Source organism: Moschus berezovskii, chromosome 6 (assembly GCF_049115385.1).
Source record: "Moschus berezovskii isolate FMDL1 chromosome 6, NW_MosBer_1.0, whole genome shotgun sequence".
Taxonomy (NCBI): Eukaryota; Metazoa; Chordata; class Mammalia; order Artiodactyla; family Moschidae; genus Moschus; species Moschus berezovskii.
In genome coordinates this window covers 101,317,935-101,334,673 of record NC_142465.1, presented here as the reverse complement: position 1 = coordinate 101,334,673, position 16,739 = coordinate 101,317,935, and the positions used below count along the sequence as shown (strand labels likewise).

General features: G+C 43.5%; 1 protein-coding gene across 1 annotated transcript in view; it reads right to left on the bottom strand.

Moving 5' to 3' along the window:
- GRIN2B (glutamate ionotropic receptor NMDA type subunit 2B) overlaps window positions 1–16,739 on the bottom strand; it is a 361,438-nt gene that overhangs the window by 66,664 nt on the left and 278,035 nt on the right. The window lies entirely within an intron of this gene.

Sequence of the window (16,739 nt, the reverse complement as noted above, 5' to 3'; positions counted from 1 at the left end):
GACTAGAGCACAGCTTGCCTGGGGAGGGGAGTGTGGTCGTGGGGGTGATGAATGTCACAGGTCAATGCAGATACGCATCTGCTGGACTGGGTGGGTGCCCCAAGGGGAATCAGAGAGGTCTCTCTGTGAGCTGTCACATGTGGCCACACGGGCCGTATGCCCCCATGTCACACACTCCAGTGTAAAGGTGGGTGTCCCTGGCATCAGGCACATGGTGGCCCTGCTGCCAGGCACTGGGAAAAATGGGTGGGTTCCATTCCTTTTTAAAAGAGCCGTCCATTCCTGTTTTTATAATAGAATCTGCACGCCTTGTTGGTAAGATTCTTGCTCTCACTCTATCATTGAGTTTACTGAAGAAAAAGGAAACACCTTTTAATTTTCTATAACCAAACATCTTCAATTAGTGCCAGGAATTATAGATGGCAAGTTCCTGCATTTTCTCAGTCTATAATTTGCTCCATGCAGCAAAGCAAATTAGTAGCACAGGTGAGGCTCCAAAACTACAGAACAACTTAATTTACGAACCTTGAAAACCAACAAGGAGCAATCAATGGGCAGGACTGCATAGACTTCCAAGCAAACGGGCTTAGATTTCCACATTAATACAAAACTCAAAGTCACTTCTTTGTTTCTGCGTTTGTCTACACTTCAGTTTCTACCTAGTGCCTCCCTAGGTGTGGTCTATACCTCCCCCCAAAATGTCTGGTGGGTATTGCCTACTTTCATGCCCAAATTAGGCTGTATAGCCACCACCTCTGTTCTCCTGTGTCACTCTGGCATGGGCAGTGGCTTGGTGGCCTGGCTTCTCTTGTCTGGCATTAACCTTGATGCTAGTTTTCTTCCAAGAGTGTCAGCCATATTCCACATCCGTTTAGAATCAGGCCCTGAAGCAAACGTGGCTTCCCTTTATACTTCTAGTCTCTTCCATACTGCTGGTCCTGACTTTGGTGCAGGTTTTTCTTCATATTGCTAAGACTACTCATTTCTAAAACAAAAATGTCCATGTGGAGATCCAAATAATGTCTTTTGTGTGTGATATGGGGGAGGTGGGGCTTGGAGAAGGGATGCCCCAGCCCTGGGGGGCCGATGACATTGGGTCATGGCCCTATCCAAGCAGCCCTAGTTACCCCGTGGCCAAACTGACATTTTCTGCATGTTCCATTATGTGAAAAAGATTGGGAAGCCCCAAAGTATCTATTTTTATTTTTTCACTGCTACTGTGTTACCCTAATAGTCTCACTGAATTTTCTTCTTTAAACCCAAACGTATTCTCTTCTATCTTTATTGCTAGCCCAATGGTCTGGAAGCCTATTCTGGGAATCACTGTGGGCAACATCAAACCTCACATAACGTGTTGCTAGCATCCACCGTGAACACTGCTGCCAGATGGATCTTCTTAAAACATCGTAAAACATCATATAATTCCTATTCAAAAATATCAACAACTTTCCACAACTCTCAGGATTGTGTCCAGGCTTCTTACCTAGATGGTCGAGGTTTGGGCATTGAATCTAATCTATCTTGGTACCGTTAACTTTACTATTTTGAAACAAACATCTCTTGTTAAAATAAGAAAAGGAAATCAGTTTAGGAAGTTCACATAGGTTAATCAGGAACGGGTTTCAACAAGTTGGCTGAATTTTCTCTTCTGACAGCTTTGCTGTATCGGTGAAACAAAAATGCTGCAGACATAGCATGCTAGCAAGTTTTTTCATGAAACTTGTGAACAAGAGGGAATATAATACAGATCCTTATATACTTGATAGATTTGAAAGGAGTTTAAAATCTATACCCAAAGAGAAAAAAAAAAATGCAAGACTGTTTAATCAATCAATGCCAACACAGAAAGAGGTCTCCAGCAACATGTCTGGAGACTCTGTTTTTAGAAGTGGCCTGTATAGTGTTTCAGAAAACAAAATAAAAGTCATGTTCACCCAATTGCAGATAACACAAACTAGAATGGATAGAAGATAGACTGCAATGCAGAATTAAGGTAGGAAGCAACACAAATTCGCTGGAATGATGGATTGAATGAAATGGAACAAAATTCAACAGTATTTATAATAATGTCTAGCATTCAAATTTTTTAAAGCAACTGTACAGTACTGAAAAGGAACTATTTCAAGGAACAGCAGTCTACAAAAGCTACTGCCATGAGAAATGGTATATTTCCAGACTTTAGAGTGTTCAGCACACAGGGCTAGGAGAGGGAGTAGGTGATCCTACCCTGCTCTGTGTTCATCATATCACAGCTGGAGAGCTAGGTTCTGATCCTGCAGTTCTATGACCCATCAGTTTTATTTACTACCTCATTTTCATTTCCCAGCCATCATGTGCTCACCTGGTCTCCTCTAGCACTCTTTTCCCCAACTTCCTGTCAAGCTCGCTGGATCATATCTGTGCTTCACTTCAATGCAATGCAACTGACATCAACTGCACATTAGTTCTGTGCCAGGCACTGAGTTATGTGCTACAGAAAACAACACCAGGCAATGCTTACTGAGGGCTTAGTATGTGCTAGGTACCAAACACATCCAGGAATCTCATGAATTGTCACAGTGAGCTTGTGAGATGGAGGCACAATTTAAGGTCTCATTTTACTCATTTTATCAAGTAAGTGAGCACAGTGTTGGCTCTGAAGTTGACCAGCCTGACTCCAGAGCCTGGGCTCCCACCCACCACCCTGCACTGCTTCTCGGAAAATGAAGGAGTAAGACATGGTCCTTTGTCCTTCAAGGACAGTCTCTTGGGGAAAGACACTGTGCTAAGTCCCTGCAGTCATGTCCGACTCTTTGCAACACTATGGATTGTAGCCCCTCAGGGTCCCCTGTCAACAGGATTCTCCAAGCAAGAACACTGTAGTGGGTTGCCATGCCCTCTTCCAGGGGATCTTACTAACCCAGGGATAGAACCTGCATCTCTTATGTCTCCTGCACTGGCAGGCAGGTTCTTTACCATTAGCACCATCTGGCAAAGACAGTCAGTCAGTTCAGTCACTCAGTCATGTCCAAATTTTTGTGACCCCATGACCTGCAGCATGCCAGAATTCCCTGTTCATCACCAACTCCCAGAGCTTCATCAAACTCATGTCCATCGAGTTGGTGATGCCATCCAACCAACTCACCCTCTGCCATCCCCTTCTCCTCCTGTCTTCAATCTCTCCCAGCATCAGGACCTTTTTCAATGAGTCAGTTCTTTGCATCAGGTGGCCAAAGTATTGGAGTTTCAGCTTCAAGATCAGAATATTTAGAATATTCAGGACTGATTTCCTTGAGGATTGACTGGGACTCTCAAGAGTCTTTTCCAACACCACAGTTCAAAAGCATCAATTCTTCAGTGCTCAGTTTTCTTTACAGTTCAAATCTCACATCCATACCTGACTACTGGAAAAATCATAGCTTTGACTAGATGGATCTTTGTCAGCAAAGTAGTCTCTGCTTTTTAATATGCTGTCTAGGTTGGTCATGGCTTTTCTTCCAAGGAGTAAGCGTCTTTTAATTTCATGTCTGCAATCACCACCTGCAGTGATTTTGGAGCCCCCCAAAATAAAGTCTCTTAGTGTTTCCATTGTTTCCCCATCTATTTTCCATGAAATGACAGGACCGAATGCCATAATATTCATTTTTTGAATGCTGAGTTTTAACCCAACTTTTTCACTCTCCTCGTTTACTTTCATCAAGAGGCTCTTTAGTTCTTCTTTGCTTTCTGCCATAAGGGTGGTGTCATCTGTGTAGCTGAGGTTATTGATATTTCTCCCGGCAATCTTGATTCCAGCTTGTGCTTATTCCAGCCCAGCGTTCCTCATGATGTACTCTGCATATAAGTTAAATAAGCAGGATGACAATAATCAGCCTTGACATACTCCTTTCCCAATTTGGAACCAGTCTGTTGTTTCAGGTCTGGTTCTAACGGTTGATTCTTGATCTGCATACATATTTCTCAGGAGGCAGATAAGGTGGTCTGGTATTCCCATCTCTTGAAAAATTTTCCACAGTCTGTTGTGATCCACACAGTCAAAGGCTTTGACGTAGTCAATAAAGCAGAAGTAGATGTTTTTCTGGAACTCTCTAGCTTTTTCTATGGTCCAACGGATGTTTTCAATTTGATCTCTGATTCCTCTACCTTTTCTAAATCCAGCTTGAACATCTGGAAGTTCATGGTTCACGTACTGTGAAGCCTCATTTGGAGAATTTTGAGCATTACTTTGTTAGCGTGTGAGATGAGTGCAACTGTGTGGTAGTTTGAACACTTTGACATTGCCGTTCTTTGGGATTGGAATGAAAACTGACTTTTCCAGTCCTGTGGCCACTGCTGAGTTTTCCAAGTTTGCTGGCATATTGAGTGCAGCACTTTCACAGCATCATCTTTTAGGATTTGAAATAGCTCAGCTAGAATTCTATCACCTCCACTTATTTTGTTTGTACTGAGGCTTCCTAAGGCCCACTTGACTTCAAATTCCAGGATATCTGGCTCTAGGTGAGTGATCACACCATCATGGTTATCTGGATCATAAAGATCTTTTTTGTATAGTTCTTCTGTGTATTCTTGCCACCTCTTCTTAATATCTTCTGCTTCTGTTAGGTCCATACCATTTCTTTCCTTTATTGTGCCCATCTTTGCATGAAATGTTCCCTTGGTATCTCTAGTTTTCTTGAAGAGATCTCTAGTCTTTCCCATTCTATTGTTTTCCTCTATTTCTTTGCATTGATCACTGAGGAAGGCTTTTTTTAAATCTCTCCTTGCTGTTCTTTGGAACTCTGCATTCAAATGGGTATATATTTCCTTTTCTCCTTTGCCTTTTGCTTCTCTTCTTTTCTCAGCTATTTGTAAGGTCTCCTCAGACAACCATTTTGCCTTTTTGCATTTCTTTTTCTTGGGGATGGTCTTGATCACTGCCTCCTGTACAACGTCAGGAACCTCCATCCATAGTTTTTCAAGCACTCTAACAAATCTAGTCCCTTAAATCTATTTCTCACTTCCACTGTATAATCATAAGGGATTTGATTTAGGTCATATCTGAATGGTCTAGTGGTTTTCCCTACTTTCTTCAATTTAAGTCTGAATTTGGCAATAAGGAGTTCATGATCTTAGCCACAGTCAGTTCCTGGTCTTGTTTTTGCTAACTGTATCGAGCTTCTCCACCTTTGGCTGCAGAGAATATAATCAATCTGATTTCGGTGTTGACCATCTGCTGATGTCCATGTGTAGAGTCTTCTCTTGTGTTGTTGGAAAAGGGTGTTTGCTATGACCAGTGCATTTTCTTGGCAAAACTGTTAGCTTTTGCCCTTTTTCATTTTGTACTTCAAGAACAAATTTGCCTGTTCCTCCAGATATCTCTTGACTTCCTACTTTTACATTCCAGTCCCCTATGATGAAAAGAACATCTTTTTTGGGTGATAGTTCTAGAAGGTCTTGTAGATCTTCATAGAACCATTCAACTTCAGCTTCTTCAGCATTATTGGTTGGGGCATAGGCTTGGATTACTGTGGTAATGAATGGTTTGCCTTGCAAACGAACAGATATCATTCTGTTATTTTTGAGATTGCACCCAAGTGCTGCATTTCGGACTCTTTTGTTGACTATGAGGGCTATTATAAGGGCTACTATGAGGTAAAGACACTAGCTACTGACGATAGTATCAAGTCAGGCTTTGCTAATTACCCTAGTAAAAGGCATTAAAAAATTACTCTAGGATTCAGAGTAGAAGTGACTATTTCTGAAAGCATCAGGGAATACTTTGACCAGGACCCTTTCTTAAAGTTGGGCCTTGAAACAGAAGTGATGGCTTAGTGGGTGAAGAGCAGTTTATCTGCTGAAATAAAGGCAAGAGCAAAGATGCAGATTCCTGCAGGTGCTCTATGTAGAGACCAAGAAGGGTTCTTCACGTGTGTAGAGAGGAGTGTTGACCGAGCTCAGTTCTCTTCCTTACAGATCCGCTGTCCCACAAAGAAGATCTCTGTTCCTCCTGACCCCCAGGTGGCCTGCACTCATCTCTTCCCAGCTCATTGCTTGATGGCTTCAGGTTGGTGGTTTGAAACTGGCTGTGGGCACCATGAAACTGGGGCTTCCTCTGCCCACTCCCAGCACACAGATATGCAAACACATGGGCTTCCAAGGTGGTTCAGTGGTAAAGAATCTGCCTGCCAATACAGCAGACATGGGTTCGATCCCTGGGTCAGGAAGATCCCAAAGTGGCACCCCCTCCTCCAGTATTTTAACCTGAAAAATTTCCATGGACAGAAGAGCCTGGCAGGCTATAATCCACAGGGTTGCAAAGAGTCAGACATGACTGAGCAACTGAGCACGCATGCATTGCTCACCCAGACCCCCAGACGTCAAACATTTACCAGCTCACCACTGCCCAGTGTAACTAAATCATTATTTTGTACTCTTTACTACCTTCTTCAGTGACTTTTGCTTCTCTGGTGGCTCAGAGCGTAAAGTGTCTGCCTGCAGTGCGGGAAACCGGGGTTCGATCCCTAGGTTGGGAAGATCTCCTGGAGAAGGAAATGGTAACACACTCCAGTACTCTTGCCTGGGAAATTCCCTGGACTGAGGAGCCTGGTGGGCTACAGTCCATGGGGTTGCAAAGAGTCGGACATGACTGAGCGACTTTACTTTAATGAATTTTTAGATGTCTTGTCTCCTAAACGAAATTCTGAACATGTCCCTAAGTATTACTATGACTGTGGACAAATTTCTGAAACTCTCTATGCCCCAGTTTCCATATCTGTAAAATATAGAGTAATTTCTAGGTGCTTTCTATATATTCTCATGCTACCAAGATCTCTTTAAGACACAGGCTCCCTACTACATTTCCATCTGATGAGAGACCAGTGAAAAGGTGTTCTTAGAGGTTATTACCTAAAGGGAGAGAAGTATCTGACCTGTGTCTACGGAAGATTAGCTTGTCTTACAGTCATGATTGTTCCTTCAAGGATGATGACAGTGGGAAGGAAATTAACAAATTCCTTTAGGACTGAAAGGAGAACCAGGTTAAAGAAAAACACAGTTCTTCCATGAATATCAGATTTGCAACGCCAATACACAGTACTGATGTTTAAGAATGTGTTTGCTGTCTATTGTTGTTTTAGTCGCCAAGTTGTATCCGACTCTGCATCCCATGGACTGCAGCCGACCAGGCTCTTCTATCCATGGAATTGTCCAGGCGACAATACTGGAGTGGGATGCTATTTCCTTCTTCAAGGGATCTTCACAGCCCAGGGATCAAACTGCATCTCCTGAATTGCAGGCTGATTCTTTACTGCTGAGCCACTAGAGAAGCCCAAAGAATGTGTTTAGTTACTGCAAATTGTTGGGTTAAAAATGTTACGGAAAATCCCAAATGAACTTCTTGGCCAGCCCAATAGTTACCTCAACTTCTTTGTGAAGCAAGACTTTTAGAAACAAGTAAACAAATAAAGTTAACATAGGGACTATTTATGTGGAAGAATAAGGTATGTTTCAAGTAATTCTTTCAAGGGGAGGAAAGTATGGTGAAAACATTATGAATGGGAAAGTTTGGGAAAGTAAATACAGAAAGAGAAGCCTGAGATTCTGAAAGGAAAAATCTTGAAGTCTTTTCTAGGATGTCTGAACCAGCATGAGTATATCATCTTGGAAATGCAGAGAGTAGGAGGAAATGAAGTAAACAGGAAATATTTCAGAGAAACTCCAGTGAGAAAAGCTGAATGAAAAATTTATAGTCAAGGAGTAAAATATGTTCAGGAGAAAGAAAAATCCTTAAGAAATAATGAAGAAAATGTCTGTAAAGTGCCCTGAATTCCTCAGAGGGCGGCACTAAACAAACATCATCTCCACAAACACATTTAACAACAACATCTGTCTATAAAAAAATGCAGCTCCCTGCCACACTAACATTTCAAAAGATCTCTGGAGACCTGAAATCATCTTCCTCAAGAGAAAAAAAAATCTCTGATTAGTTTTCTCAGGGAAACACGAAGTCATTTCGAGGGTTTCTGATCAGTTCTCACAGTACAAGCTGAACACCTGTTGGGCTGGGGAGTCTCCTCAGAAGAAAGTCTGTCTTACAAAACTATAGCATGTTATGCCATAAGCCTTCCCTCAGGAAAATTCTAGAACCAATCTGTGCTGATTTGAGACATCAAAGTCTTCCTTCTGCTTTAGAGTTCCTCCACCAGCAGCAGTGAAGGTGGCAGCCGTTGGCACCCTGGGACACACAGGGAACATAGTCTTTCTGGAAATCCCTGGGTCTGTCCCTTGGGGGAATGTGTCCTCATGGAGAAGGAAAAGGGCCCAGGCAGGGCTGCTATGAAGGATGCTGCGGTCCCTGCTCAGAGAGCAGAGGGCATCGCTCTTCCTGGACGCCCTCTCTCATCTACAGGCAAAGTCATCTCTCAAGATTCTGGAACAAAAGCACTTATTAGAGCCTCTTTAGGCATCAGAGGTTATTTTTCCCAAATCAGAGCATTTTTCTTTCTGGCTGGAGATGACATCTGGATCTAACACTAAATGCTCGCTGCTTATTTGAAGCCTTCCTCTGACTGTTGGAATGCAAAATTTCAAACTACAAGGCATTTCCCTGGGCAGGTGGAAGGGACTGGCATAGTCTCTGCTAGGCAATGGGAAATCTGCACCTCCATCCCAGCCCAAAGTGATGTCTATCAGGCAGCTGTCCCTGACCGTGGGTGGGGGTTGCCCTGGGGCAGGCCTGAGACTCCGAACAGGACAGAAATCTGAGGAGAGCAGGGTAATCCTGTTTCTCCTCCCCTAAAGCTATGCTAGCTCATTGGAAAAGACCTTGACACTGGGAAAGACTGAGGGCAAAAGGAGAATGGAGTGGCAGAGGATGGGATGGTTGGATGGCATCACCGACTCAGTGGACATGAATTTGAACAAACTTGGGGAGATAGTGAAGGACAGAAGAGCCTGGCATGCTGCAGTCCACGGGGTCACAAAGAGTCAGACATGACTTAGTGACTGAACAACAACAAAGCTATGCATCTTAGCTCTGAGGATTTTCAGAGGTTAAGTATCTGATAACACTTCATTTTGCTCAATATGTTCTTCCCTTCCTTCCTGGTAACCAAGTGAATTTCTGGTGTATAACCATCCATTCTCTGTATTCACACAGAATGCACGTACATTTGAGGAAGGAGTATGCGTATGTATGTATTTTTCCAAAATCAGATCATAGCAAACACTTCTCTGCAGATTTGCTTTTCCCACTTAATTATATGCCATGGACTTCCTTCCAACTCAATAGATGGCAGACCTAATTCCTTTTAATAGCTGCATGCATGTGTGTGTGCTTAGTCGCTTCAGTTGTGTCCGATTCTTTGTGACCCTATGGACTGTGGCCTGCCAGGCTCCTCTGTCCATGAGATTCTCCAGGCAAGAATACTGGAGTAGGTTGCCATGCCCTCCTTCACGGGATCTTCCCAACCCAGGGATCGAACCTGCATCTCTTATGTCTCCTTCACTGTAAATGGATTCTTTATGCTCAGCCACCAGTGAAGCAGTTTAGCTGCACAGTACTTCCTAATAATGAATGCACCCTAATTTATCTAGTCATACCTTTATTGATAAACATTTAGGGTATTCCCCTGAAATTTAACCAAAACACATGGTACGTATCTATCTTCGTATCTCCAAAGCATTGATTCCCAGTAATAAAAAAGCAGAATGAAAGGATATCTGTGTTTTTGAATGTGCTTGATGTTGCCAGAAAGAATACTTTACTAAAGGTTTAGAGTGACTGAAATTGCCATCAGCAAAGCACAAGAGTGCACCTGGCTAACATTCTTGCCAGCACTAGGTTGTCATCCCTATTTAATGTTTGCTAATTTGAAGAATAAAAAATGGTATCTAACTGCTCTAATTTTCATCTCCTTGACTCGCAATGGGCCAGAGCACCTTTGCACATCTGTTTTGATTTTCCTGTTTAAACTTCTGTCCACATTTTTCACCCATTTTCTATTGAATTGTTTGTGTTTCCTATCTATTCATAGGGAGCTGTGGTATATAGCATGACAGGAACGCTTTATACTTGAAATATTCTTTGTACTTGAAATATTCTTCTGTTCTAATATTTGTCTTCTGACTATTTTTGGTAATTTTTTATGCCCCAAATTTTACTTTTGGTTTTTATTTTGAAGTAAAGTATGGCCAACCTAGACAGCACATTATAAAGCAGAGACATTACTTTGCCAGCAAAGGTCCATCTAGTCAAGGCTATGGTTTTTCCAGTGGTCATGTATGGTTGTGAGAGTTGGACTATAAAGAAAGCTGAGCGCCGAAGACTTGATGCTTTTGAACTGTGGTGCTGGAGAAGACTCTTGAGAGTCCCTTAGACTGCAAGGAGATACAACCAGTCCATCCTAAAGGAGATTAGTCCTGGGTGTTCATTGGAGGGACTGATGTTGAAGCTGAAACTCCAATACTTTGGCGACCTGATGCGGAAAGCTGACTCATTTGAAAAGACCCTGATGCTAGGAAAGATTGAGGGCAGGAGGAGAAGGGGACGACAGAGGATGAGGTGGTTGGATGGCATGACTGACACAATGGACATGGGTTTGGGTGGACTCTGGGAGTTGGTGATGGACAGGGAGGCATGCTGCGGTTCATGGGGTTGCAAAGAGTCGGACATAACTGAGCGACTGAACTGAACTGAACTGAATGCCTCTTTTAACATAGAATGCTTGGTTCCATACTCTTACTTTAAAAAAATTTACCTCCTCTCATAGTGTATATATATTTTTAATGTTTGGAAGTGTTATTTGCAATACTAATTTAAACATAGAGCCAGGAATAAATAATAAAACAGCTAACAATATAGGATGAAATATATATGCTGTGAACCTCGACAATGGAAAATAACTAAAAGGGACTGGGAAGAAATATAAAGTACGAATTTGTTTCAGGTGTGACTCTAGAGTACAGCATAAGTTGGCTTTTTGCTTTACAAGCCAACGCGAAAGTCTTTATTAAGAACTAAATTTTGCTCATTTATATTAATTAATATGATGTATTTGGCTTTGTTGCTATAATATTTCAGTCTTTACTGTTTTTTATTTATTTACTTTTAAGGATAGTTGACTTACAGTACTGTATTAGTTTCAAGCACATAGCGAATTGACTCAGTTATATTTCTTCAGGTTATATTCCATTATAGGTTATTATAAGATACTGAATATAATTCCCTGTGCTATAGATAGGTCCTTGTGGCCTATTTATTTTATGTACAGTAGTCTGTATCTGTTAATCCCATACTCCTAACTTGTCCCTGCTTCCCTCCCTCTCTCTTTTGGTAACCACAAGTTTGTTTCCTATGTCTCCTCCCAGTGTTCTTTGTTCTTCCATTTTCCACGAGCTTTTTCTGTACTGCATGTGGTGGTTTTGCTTTCAGGTCTGCACAATCTTTCCTCCATCATCTCCTTCCCTGCTTCTCAAATGCTCTGCACCCTTCCCAGCCCTCCTTGGGCCTCAGGACCACCATGATGCTGTGCCTGGCCACCCTGCCCAGAGAAAAAGCTCGATGTAATCTTCCAACATCATTTTGTGGGTCAGCTGCTCTCCTGGGCAGTTACATTAAAATGTGAGCTACGGTTTGATTTACAAATTCCTTTCTCTGAATGTGTCTTTAAGCACTGGAGGGCAGAGACTATATTATTGACCTCTTTCTGTCCCTTGTACTGGCTTGAACAAGTGTATTCTCGGTATATTATTGACTGTGTGTTCTTGGTAAATTATGATATCACTAGAGGGGATAATATTTCATATCCTCAGAAAGCCCCCAATGCTAGATATCAGTCCAATGTTCTTCCATGGAGAGGCTTTAGGAGGTAGGAGATGCCCCACATACTATGTCTCTCGATTCTGTCTCTAGATTATAAAGGTGCCCTGGACAGATTCAGTTCCATGTGGATGGCTGTATGTACAACCACATTATCTACCGCATATATCTCATCATGTGCATACTCAGCGATGTCTAAGATCTGGAAAACTATTGTCTTGAAAACAATGTGTTAGAAAATAATTTCCATATTCAAATTTGATCTGTGACTGCCTTGATATTTGAAACTTACTAAGCTGGGAGTGGGGGCTCTGGACACACACACCCATCCAACCTCTCTTGCCTGGCACCTGTGATTGTCTTCCAGAGGCACTGAGAGTCAGTTGTCATCTCTGGCCTCAGCTGCTTCCCCTGGCTGACTCCAGCCCCTCTGAGAGAGCCTGGGCTTCCCTGGGGCTTGTGCAGATGCACTGCTGCTGCTGCTGTCATGGCTGTCTGCGTGGTCCCTGTTCTCCAGGGCTTCTCCCTCCATCTCTCCTGCTCTGAAGAATGAAGGAAGGGGGAAGTGGCATGCTGCGGTAGAATCTGGGTCCAGGAATCAGTTCAGTTCAGTTCAGTCGCTCAGTCGTGTCCGACTCTCTGCGACCCCATGAATCACAGCACGCCAGGCCTCCCTGTCCATCACCAACTCCCGGAGTTCACTCAAACTCATGTCCACAGAGTCGGTGATGCCATCCAGCCATCTCATTCTCCGTCGTCCCCTTCTCCTCCCGCCCCCAACCTTTCCCAGCATCAGAGTTTTTTCCAGTGAGTCAACTCGTCGCATGAGGTGGCCAAAGTATTGCAGTTTCAGCTTCAGCATCAGTCCTTCCAATTAACACCCAGGATTGATCTCCTTTAGAATGGACTGGTTGGATCTCCCTGCAGTCCAAGGGACTCTCAAGAGTCTTCTCCAGTACCACAGTTCAAAAGCATCAATTCCTCGGCGATCAGCTTTCTTCACAGTGCAGGAATGGAAGGTGCTAATTCCCTCGGCACCAGACAACAGTTATGGCCATTTCAGATAACACCACGAGGAGAGACTGTGATGGCATCGGAGTCACTGTGGCTACCCTAGGTGAGGCCCTGAGCCAGGCACCTCACAGACTGATGGCATTCCACTAGCACCAACTCCCAGATAGGTGAGTATCGTTATGAAAAACTGAGGCTCATCGAGAGCCTAGGTGTAACGGCCCCCAACCTTTTTGGCACAGGATTGGTTTCGTGGAAGATGATTTTTCCAGGGACAGGGGTGGGGAAGGGATGGTTTCAGGATCATTCAAGTGCATTATGTTTATTGTGCACTTTATTTCTACTATTACTATCTCAGCCCCACCTCAGACCATCCGGCATTAGATCTTGGAGGTTGGGGACATCTGGTTTAGGACGTTATTGCTGATCTGTTTGACTCTGGAAGCCCAAGTTTCTTGCATCATATCATGTTGCCAGGAGACTATTTCTGACCTCCTTACTCCTTCCCTTCTGTGATTCTAGGAGGGAAGAGTCTGGAGAAGAGTCTGTTTCAGCTCCACAGCCTCCCACTTTCATCTCAGCCCCACAGAAACTGGGGTTGACAGTTGTGTCTAAAGACTTTACACCAAGTGTCTGCCCAAGTCTGTTGGGGGTGGGGAACATCGACAGGATAGTGGCAGGTGGCTGTGGGAGGCAGGACACAGGCAAGCTGTGCGACCTCTGGGGAGTGATTTCATCTCTGGGCATGGTGTGTGGTGATTCTACACAACCGTATTTGCTATTTTTCTTCTCCTTCTTCCCCTCCTCGCTGTTACTACCACTCCTGCTCCCAGAAACACCAGTGCAGCTCCTCAACATGACCGCTCTCCTCTCAGAAACATGGTTTCCCCCATGCAATGGGAGATGCTAAACCACCCCAACTTCTCAAATCCTCAACTTGATGGGTTTCAAAATGTCAGAGTAGACTCTATGCAATTCTTCCAGTTTCACACAATATTTTCATTTAGGTGCAAATAAAATAGATCACGAGCATAAAATTGCTATGATCCTTCTAGGTTTACCTGAGGCCTTGAACCAAACGAATGCCACCTAGCCAGGTGTTCCTCTCCCATAAGCCCCTCCCTGGGGCAAGATGGATAGTTTAGAAAAGATAGCAATTATTTTAGATCAGAGGGTATTGTAAATAGTGTGCTAAACAGGCTCAAACAGGCTGAAGGATACGTCATGTTTTCCTCTAGTATCTGATGCCTTCCTGCCCTGAGGGTTGGAAACTTCCCAAGTTGACTATCGCTCCTTGGACAGCAACCCTCGGGGTCCATTCCAGGACTTAGAGAGGCTCAGTTACTGAGACCTGAGCTCCACCTTCTCCTCTGATCCCCTTTCCCCCCCAAAAAAGCCCCCTCTTCTTGAACATCAAAACTGAGTCCTGAACCATCTCCTCTTGAACTTCATCAGCACCAAGCTGTGTCCCACCTTTTCTGAATCAACTTTCTCCTGTATCATGGGGCTCCAGACGTCTGTGCAACACACCCAAGGCTTTGGTTGCTTGAGAACACAGATGAACAGGGATGCTGCCAGACTGACTGACATATGAGGGTGGATTCATGACCTTCTGGGGGGACTTGGCTACATGCTTCAGTCATATACATTACTTATCATCAAGTTCCCCTCTCACTGCTACCTTGACCCTGGATTACAAGCTGGTTCGGTTCAGTTCAGTTCAGTTGCTCAGTCGTGTCCGACTCTCTGCGACCCCATGAATCACAGCACGCCAGGCCTCCCTATCCATCACCAACTCCCAGAGTTCACTCAAACTCATGTCCACAGAGTCGGTGATGCCATCCAGCCATCTCATTCTCGGTCATCCCCTTTTCCTCCCGCCCCCAACCTTTCCCAGCATCAGAGTCTTTTCCAGTGAGTCAACTCGTCGCATGAGGTGGCCAAAGTATTGCAGTTTCAGCTTCAGCATCAGTCCTTCCAATGAACACCCAGGATTGATCTCCTTTAGAATGGACTGGTTGGATCTCCTTGCAGTCCAAGGGACTCTCAAGAGTCTTCTCCAGCACCACAGTTCAAAAGCATCAATTCTTCGGCGATCAGCTTTCTTCACAGTCCAACTCTCACATCCATACATGACCACGGGAAAAACCATAGCCTCGACTAGACGGACCTTTGTTGGCAAAGTAATATCTCTGCTTTTTAATATGTTATCTAGGTTGGTAGGATAGAGCAAAAGTCCACAGTGCCTGAAGGTTTTGAATGTGGCTTCCTGGATTTGAGGGCTTCCCCAGTGTCTCAGATGGTAAAGAATCTGCCTGTAATGCAGGAGACCTGGGTTTGATCCCTGGGAAGGGAAGCTCCCATGGAGAAGGAAATGGCAATCCACTCTAGTATTCTTGCCTGAAAAATCCCCATGGACAGAGGAGCCTGGCGGGCTACAGTTCAAGGGGTTGCAAAGAGTTGGACAACACTGAGCGACTAACACACTCCTAGATCTGAGAGCTGACTTGGCAAGGTCTAAAGGGTTATTTCCATATGCATATATGTGTGCACTCAGGCAGTCACTCACTTCACTAGTTCATTCTAATTCATCATCTTAGTTAAATGCATAGGCGTTGAACTCAAAAAGGCCTAATTTGAGTCCTGGCTTTGTTTGTGTGTGACTCTGGACAAATTACCTAACCTTTTAAATTCTGGGTTGTATAAGGCCTCAGTGGACAATGTTTTCCATATCCCATAGGTTTTAAGACTTTGTATTTTTGTTATCTTTCTGTAATGATGTTGTTTTTAAATGCCACATGGCAAAACCAACCAATATAATATTGTAAAATAATTAGCCTCCAATAAAAAAAAAATAAATGCCGTATACTCAATGAGTGATATAAACACATTGTAAATTTCAATTTTCTAATAAAAAATTAAAAAAAAAGAAATTGCTAAAGTGTTTTCTGATGCTGGGAGGGATTGGGGGCGAGAGGAGAAGGGGATGACAGAGGATGAGATGGCTGGATGGCATCACCGACTTGATGGACATGAGTTTGAGTGAACTCCGGGAGTTGGTGATGGACAGGAAGGCCTGGCGTGCTGTGATTCATGGGGTCACGAAGAGTCAGACACGACTGAGCAACTGAACTGAACTGAACTGAACTGAAAATGTTTTTTGAAGTGGCTGTACCATTTTGCATTCCCACCAGCAATGTATGAAGGCTCATGTTTTTCTACATCCTTTTTAACACTTGTTATTGTCAGTCTTTTGTATCACAGGGGTAGCACATTATTGTGATTTTAGTTTACATTTTCCTAATGACTACTGATGTACAACTTTTCATGTACTTATGAGAAATTTGTATATCTTCTTCGATAAAATGTCTCTTCAGATGTTTTGACCATTTAAAATTGGATTATTAGTTTCTTAATTAAGTAGTATTAATATATTTTATCATATATATGATTTTAAAATAAAAAATAAAATAAATTCTGGGTTGTATGTATCTGCTAGTTTGTCTGCCAACCAGTCATCTTCTGCCTGAACCTCTCCCCGCTCAACCCACTCTCTCCCCCAACCCCTTTTCTTAGCTCAGTCTCTTCTTTTGTGAACTGCCCCTTCCTCAATTCCAGCCACATGGTTCTCTGAAGGCTGCCATGTTACTCTGTCTCCCAGTCCATCCTCTGACTGAGCTGTAAACATCTCAGGGGCCAGGAAGTAGGCCGTGTCACCAGTGACAGGCAGATCCCACTGTCATTCCTAAATAAGCACTTCCTGCATGGGACCAAGGAGAAGCAGGACCAAGTTCTTGGGTATGAGAAGGGCCGATCAATAGAGTTCCTGAGGTCAAGTCTCACAGTGACTTGTGGCTGCATCCATCATTGGCCTCCAGGCCTTGGGCTGGGGGTAATTTGGATCATCACAGGGTCTCTACTTGCAGACAATCTCACTTGGAAGGTTCTTTTA